Raw genomic sequence first — 8,345 nt, forward strand, 5'->3', positions numbered from 1 at the left:
CTGATGATTTAAGAAATTAATTCACTTATTCAGTTTACTTGTTCTGCTCACTTAGATTTCTCTTTAATTATACCAATATACCTGACACATAAAATACTATTATGTGTAGCATGGGAAACAGTGGTGGGAAAATCAAAGCATTATTGTACAACTTGAGAAATTTTGTCAGTGGAAAAGTTACATGAGTTACTAGTAACTTTCCAGATAAATTGTGTTCTATAGCCCCCCAATATTGCTACTTACTATTTTCAAAGATTTCTTTACATATATGATTGAATTTTTAAAAAAGCTCTGAAAGTTGACACATGAAATATATTGCACATATTAAATATATCTATTGTGCATCTACTCTGAATTGATGGTAGAAAATCTAGTAATTTACACATATAATGCCCATCTTGAGATTGACATCCCTCAGAGGTCAGCGATGTAGAATGCCTGTACCAATTTTGTTTTGAATCTAGTGTTTGCTTATTTAACAGCATTAGAGTTTGTTATCATAACTAATTGGGGCTTGTTGATTTTTTGAAGTTATAATTGTATTCACTTTTTTGTTGTTTCTCTGGAATTTGGCAAGTTTGGAACCACAATTATGATAATTAATGAGTAAACAGTTAAGTGGAAATAAATGTGATATCCTGGATTCATTTAGTCTTCTAAATTGCTGATCATTAGCTAACATTTTCTGGGCAAACCTTGGTTTGAAAAAGCATTCTGAAAATTATGTTCCTTAGTACTCCAATTTCAGAATATTCAACCAAAAAAAAGAGGTTCATACTCATAAAAATTTGGGACTCATTATAGATGACACTCTATACTTGTTTTTTCTTGGTGATTCCCTAGTGTATTTATATATTAAATATTTGGAGCAGTGTTACAGTTAAAACATAAAAAACTAGTTAAATTTAAGTCATTATCAATCAAGTATTTTACTACAAATGCCTTTTTTAGAAAGGCACTTTTCAACACCCCTTTCAACTAGTTTTTTGAGTAAAGACCCTTTGGGAAACACGGAGTTTCCAGAACTAATGAAAAATAAGAAATAGGAGTTAAGGACATGAAGATAGTCGAGTTTTCCGATGAAAAGAATATGGATGAATCAAGTAGACTTTCACGTCAATTTGAACTCTGCTTATAACTAATGATTGAAGATAATATTTAACCTCTCTGAAGCTGTGCCCTCATCTGAAGCAATAACCATGCTTAGCTCATTGGCTTATTATAACCATTAGATATAACGAAGTTAAGCACCAAATCTCTATCAAGAGCTCCTCTTAGAATTTTTTTTAAAGCAGCTCTAAATTACCACTAGTTTTTTTCAGCAATACAATGTAAAAGCCTACTGAGATATTAGATTTTGTACCTCATAGTAGAAGATCTTTGGACTGTGTGACTTGTAGAACCACAATGGACACACTTTCTTGTCCTACTTCCCGCTCTGTTTTCTATCTCCTTTTACCACAATAGGTGAAAATGATGACCTTTAAAAGCTCTTGGCAAGTAGCTAATATAGACCTAAAATCACAGGTTTAGGGAATTTGAGATTATCTCAGTTCTAAAATGTGCCCTAAAGCACAAAAAATAGACCTGGATACCAATGGGACATCATGTCATATGACACTAGGACCAAGATTATTTATCCCATTTATTGCCTAGATCAAGCCACTTGTGCCTTCTAAACCTGTTGGTGCATTGTGTCACTGAAGTGGTCTTAAATGGAATTTATATTGTATTCTGCAGTAGCTTAAACAACATTTAGCAATTAAATGATGGTCCCTGTTTTTGGAAGCAAAATTTCTCAACAAAGTTGCGTATAATTTTAATTGTTTATGTTCAACTTCTTTAGGAGAATAAGACTTTTTTTCCCAAAAGGAAGAAAAAAATATTGCTTATATAAGTTGCTGAGCTGTAGAACAAAATAACAGTGTAAGAGAGTCTGGGAGGAGGTGGAAGATGACCCAGGAGATAAAACTACATTTCTTTTATTTAATACTTTTATGTTGTAACAATAAAATAACAGACATTTTACTTGCTAATCTTGTTAATTGTCTGTCTAGTCTCTCAAGAATATAAACTCAGTGAGGGCATTTTTTTTTTTGTTTTTACTTACCACTATACCTCCAGAACTTAAAACAATATCTGGCACATCACAGGGGTTGAATAAATACTTGTTAAATAAGTTAATCCAGAAGATTGTAAATGAGGACATGTCAAATACAAGTATTTGTAAACACTACCAAAAAGAAAACCCTATATATTTCCTACAAAAAATTTTCAGTGGCTAGAGAGAGTAATAAAGTTATCATAGCTGTATTTAGGAAATCAGAATAAATATCCTTAGGTTGTATTAATTCCATGAGAATTAAAAGCTGCTCTTCAAAATAATTTCATAGAAGAATATTTATGAAATCTCTCTGTCATCATCAAAAATTTCTGCATGCCATTCATAAGAACCCCTCCTAGGCTTAAATAAATACAAAGCTGATTTAAAATTTATGGGAAAATTTCCACAAAATATGGAAAAGCTAGTAGCAGCAGGGCACCGTGAGACATTTGAAAAAAAATATGGTGAGTAACTAAGTGTTGTGACTTTACACATGGAGAAATGAATGTAAAGATATCAATAGCCCCAGAAGTGAAGAAAAGAGATGAATGAATTTAGATATGAACACAATTACTAATAACATTTATAAATAGCAACAAAAGAAACTACAATGTACTTAAATCAGAACTGATAAAGGACATGACCTAGGGGCCCAGCCTCACACATCCCCTTTGAAATCTATGAGCAACAGCAGGAGGCAAAGTTCATCTGTTTTAAGGGTCTTACTCCAGATAGCAGTTCCCAGGCTTCTCCATCCCTATGCTAAATAGTAAAGCATTATCACAGATATAAAATAATCCTCATCTGTGTGCATGCCAGTAAACCTGGTAATTTGGCAAGGAATTGCATTCCTTAAACACCATGTGTAAAATTTTTCCAAAGCAGTGCAGGTAATATTATTCCCTAATGTATAGTAATAGATATTATCTTAATTCTATATGTTTCATTCATTCATTCATGCAATTAAAAATGTTTTCGGCACTGGTATTATGCTAGTTACTGGGGGTAAAGACATGAATAAAATATATTTATCTGCCTCAAGAGATTCACAATTCAGAAATATGAATATATAACCAAAAAACTGACATTACATTTGGATAAACATTATGGCTTTCAACAAATTGTTTTTCGTTACACGTGGACTGAAACTCAAAGCACAATAATACAAATAGTATTTCTGTTTTATGTATTTAACTCATCATTGTAAAATTCCCTTTTGCAAGATCTGATTAACCCTGGTAGTCAGATAAGTTACACATAAGAAATGTGCTTTGTAACAACGAAATGCAAACTCATTTTATGGTTACCATAATTATTATTAGAACACAGAAAATATTTTAGCTCCATAAGTACATTTAATTTAGACTTTCAATACAAGCACTTACAGTTGAAAATCTTCAAAGTCTTTTATATTGCTCCAAATAAAACACAAAGTGGCTCTCCTCAATTCAACAGGAAAAGGCCTGTTTCTGAGAAAGCATTTGAGTATATATTTTATTTGCACAACATACTTATTCAGGGCTTGTGTGCTAGGTAAATCTACAGACCTTTTTGCTATAAAAAGTTATGCAAGAAATATATATCCCTGATCTTCCCTAGGGGAAAGACTTCAAAAGCATAACTTTCAAATAGGGGTAGAATTTCCCAAAGAAGTTCTTCATATCCCTGATTTTAAGCAAGACATCTGTGGCAAGAGAGAAATTTGAATTTGTTGGGAAATAAGTGAAAACAAATTCTGTACTCCATGAATATTGCTGAGTTCTCAAACATAGATACCTTTCAGAAACAAGTCATCCACAACAGTAAAAATATTTTAGATTTATACAGCACCTTCTTCTGAAGAATTCATTGAACACTAAGCTGGAAAATGTTAAGGAAAGCAATATTATACTTAAAAATATGGAGAGAAAGAGGACAATAAAACTGGCTGTGTCTACCTAGCAAGACAATAGACCATTTTAAGCCAGGCTTTAAACCAATCAAGCAACAAATTTTACTGATTTAACTCAGAGGATTGACCAGTTGCTTGAGAAAAATGAATCAACAAGCTTTTAGTATCATCTACATAGATCATCAGATTATTTTGGAACAAACATTAAGTAATATGAAGGCATTCATTGAAAAGTTAAGCATTTTAAAAGATGTTATTTTGAAGGGGAAAAAAATACCATTTAGCAATAGACTTCTTTAGATGTGAAAATAAAATTATTTCTTAGCAACATGTACCTGGAAGTATAGAAGACAATCATCACATCACGAACAGTAATAAGAAAAACTGATGTTGATTGATAAATTTCCAATTGATAATATTGAGACTTTTTTCTTCTTTTATCCATCTATCACATTTATAGAGTTTCTCCTTTGTGTCAAGCAAGGTACTGGTCTCTGGGGGAATTCTGTGGTGAACTACAAAAACCAAAAAAAGTTTCTTCCTTTACAGTCTTGTTCAGTAAGAACAGTCCTCATTGTAAAATTTCTTGCTTGAAAATCCAATCAATTTTTTCCTCATTATGTGAAATTTAAGGAATAATAACACTGACAAAAAGTTGTATAGTTATTTCTCCACCTTCTATAACTCTAGCTTTCTGAGGATCTTTAATTTTATAAATATGAAAACATATTTCATATATTTATATTTATAAATATCCATTTATATAAAATATATTTAGAAATATTATTTAGATATTTATATATTTTGAATAAATATATATAAAACGTGTTTTATATAAAATCACATTACAATACCCAAAGGCAGAGTAAAATTGGCCCAGCAAAATTCATTGAGAAAAATGCTACTTTGTGAACTTGTGTATGGTAATTTTCACCCCAATAGGGCAGTGTTTAGCATAGATGCTCTTGAAAGCAGAGCTGAGGCAAGGATTAAAATTCTGATCCTTTATTTGAGAAGTGCAAGCCAAGGGCCATGAGGATGGAAAAAAAGTGGAAGTGAGGCAAAGGTGCAAAGCACTACCATATGATGTCACTGCCCTGACTGTCATGTCAAGAAGAGCCACTAACAGACATAGCAAGTAGTTCAGAGTTGTGACAGTTTGATATGCTGAGTCACAAGTTATCCTGAAGCTTATATGACATCTCTTGAAGAATCTACAAAATGAAGACCAATGTGCAATACAAGCTTAGAGAACCTTTTGACAAAATTGGGCTTCTCAGAGTCCTGTTTTTCTGGATCCAGGTAAATTTTGCTTCCTAGACACAAAGTAACTAAACTATTTATTTGCTACCTAGACCCCCACACACCTATGTTTATTTTCAAGCATCAAAATTATGTATGGATTTTGGTAAAAAGTCAGAATATATTTTTGTTACTTACTCATATTGTTGTCACTCCTTTTCTGGAATTTTTTATTGTCTTAAAAAAGGATTTTTCCTCATTCAGTGAATATTCTCTGATTTCTCTAAACCCTGAGCAATCTTATTTGTTTCAACTAGGGAACCTAATCTCACTGATCACACGTAAAAAACCTCAGCCTTCAACAAGGCAAACCTTAGGTATAAGTTTTCACTGTACATCCATTAAAAGGTTATGCTTTTCCTGCATTTGTCTAATAATTTTTTTTAATTGAGAATGGGTGAATGAAATGCTGACAACCCAGCGGAGTGAGGAAATAGCTTTATCATCTTATGTTTATTAAAGTTTTTTTAAAAACTGCAATAACTAACTTAATCTATTTGTATTTATGCTGATTAAGTAATCCTAATAAGTAGCAGTAGATTGCAACTTCCATTTATAAATGAGCCTAACAAGCTACACTCAAAGAAAAAACATTTTCAAGGAAAGAGGTAGGGCAGGAATTTTTTAATTGTTCTTGGGACAATTTTCAATATTTAGAGTTACAAAATACAGTTGAATTCTCTAGAAACATAAATGAAATAGACTTCGGTCTAAAAATGGCCATTGCCGGTATATTAAAAATACTAACTCAATGATGAAAAAAATTTGCTTGGGATATCATCAGGCATCCAAATAAATGAAAATCTGATATAATACCTTAAACAAGCATATTTAATTTTGTTCCATTCAAATAACAAGAACAAAAGACTATGCATGTGCATTAAATCTCTAGAAAAATGTTAGATAAACATAGAAATGTTATGAGGAAAACTTAAATAAGATAAAAATTCTAGAAATATATAGAATAGATTTAAAAGTTAGGGAATCTAAATTTTAGTCCTGACTCTGTCCCAAACCAGTTGTGGGACCTTTAGTAAGGCTTACATTCTTCCTGATTTTAAAATTTTTTATCTGTGCTCCAAATCAGAGTTGAAATAGATACCATGAAGCCTCAGTCTCCTACCTTAGAATGATGGTGGACACTGCAAATGGATCCTAGCTCTCTTCTCCGCTGTGCCCAACAGGTGCCACGTTCATTCTCATCTTACTACTTCAAGCAGGTCCTGGCAACTAACGGACTCTGGCACTAGAGAGGGAATAATTTTGGCATCGTGTGATTAGATAAGCCCTAGCAGATCTGGTATTCCTTAATTCTAGGTGTCCGTTCTCTGTCCAAACATTGTGTAATTAATTGTTCTTTAACAAAATATAACCAAATTCTGGGTTTTGGTGAGCTAAACTACAGAATATCTTGTCTACTGCTCATATTTAGAAAGAGAAAATTATTCCATCTAGCAGCTCAGGCCTAAGGGAAAAATCAAGCAGCTATTTAAATCAATGACAGTTGAAAATTAATTCAATTAGAGTGACTTAAGTATCACAGAGGCAGAATAAATTACAGAGTAAGAAGGTCAAGATATCTGGATTAAAACTCAATCCTCTCATCTTTACCCAAGTTGGAGTATTTATTCAACAAATGTGTTTGAAGCTCAAGCACTCTGCTAGATGGTGGTACAGTGTTAAACAAAACTGGCATAATCTCTGGTTATATAGAGCTCATCATAGTCAAGTGTGGGAGTAGGAGAATATATATCTAATACATAATTATAAATTTATAGGATGAATTAAATTATCTCATAGTAGAAGCAAGTCATGAAAGATAGGTTAAGAAAGTGGATATCTAGGCTAAGATTGAAGAATAAGTAGAAGTTAAACTAGAACTAGAGTTGGTAGTCTGAGAAGGAAAGAAGAGGACAATCTTTAAATATATTTTTCAAGACGGTGAAATATGACTTGTTCAAGGATTACATTTAGCAGACAAAGGAGATAAAGTTTGGCATTAAATTTCTAACTTTGCTCCAGAGTGGATGGAGGCACCATTGACTGAAATGGATAATTAAGAGAAGGGAAAAAATTGGAAGAAAGCTTAAGAGTTCAGCTTTTGGAATTGGAAGTTTATAATTCCAATAAAACTTTCAAGAGATAATGCCAAGTAGGAACTTGAGGTCTGGAAATTAGAAAAGGAGTCCAGGATAGATATTTAAATTTGGGAACCACCAGCATATGTATGGTATTTAAAGCCATGGGAATGGATGAGATTGCCCAGGAAGAGAATTCTGTGTGAGAATTTATAAGAGCTATATGTGAGTCTTGAGTCTCATGATTTTTATAGAAACTTTTTCCTCAAATTATGGTCTGTGAAATAATAGCATCAGCAATACTTGAAAATTTGTTAGAAATACAGTGTCTCAGGACCCACTCCAGACCTATTGACTCATAACTTGCATTTAGAAGACCCCTTGACAACTGGTATGTTAAACTTTGAGACCCTCTTGAATAAAGAGAAGGGGTTAGCAAAGGAAACCGAGAAAGAAAGAAGAAAGAAAGGGGAAAATATGGTTTCACAGAGGCCATGAGAAGAGAGTGCATGAAAACTTATCAATAGTTAGAGTGTAATAAATGGTGAGAGAGTAATCAAGAGCGTTCAGTGCTATTGGGAGGACATATAAAATGACAGAAAAAGTGTGCCTTAAATTTAACAGCAAGGGATTTAATAATGATATTAGCCAGAGCAGTTTTGATGCAGCAATGCAAGTGGGAGCCCAGACTTTAGTTAGTTGAAAAATGAATGGAAAGTGACAAAATGGCAACAACCATGTGGAGACAACTCTTTCAAGAAGTGTGCCCTAGAAGGTGAGTGGCAAGAGGTCAAGAAGTGAAGGGAATTGAGAGGGTGATGAGAGAGTCAAATTGGATGATATTAACATAAGCAATGATAGATGATGGATAATATTTGAATGTTAATGAGAATAATCAATTATAAAAGAAAAATTTTGAATGGAACAAGAGATGAAAAAAAAAGAGAAGGAGCTCAGTACTGATAAAGCG

General features: G+C 32.7%; 1 long non-coding RNA gene across 1 annotated transcript; it reads right to left on the reverse strand.

Annotated features, from left to right (window-relative positions):
• Positions 1-3,355: 3,355 nt before the first annotated feature.
• Positions 3,356-6,532, reverse strand: LOC138915630 (uncharacterized). Its single transcript, XR_011421725.1, has 3 exons — positions 6,421-6,532; positions 4,331-4,510; positions 3,356-3,573 (listed from the first exon to the last, which is right to left on the reverse strand). It is a non-coding gene; the product is annotated as an uncharacterized lncRNA (long non-coding RNA).
• Positions 6,533-8,345: the final 1,813 nt, after the last annotated feature.

Source organism: Equus caballus, chromosome 9 (assembly GCF_041296265.1).
Source record: "Equus caballus isolate H_3958 breed thoroughbred chromosome 9, TB-T2T, whole genome shotgun sequence".
NCBI lineage: Eukaryota > Metazoa > Chordata > Mammalia > Perissodactyla > Equidae > Equus > Equus caballus.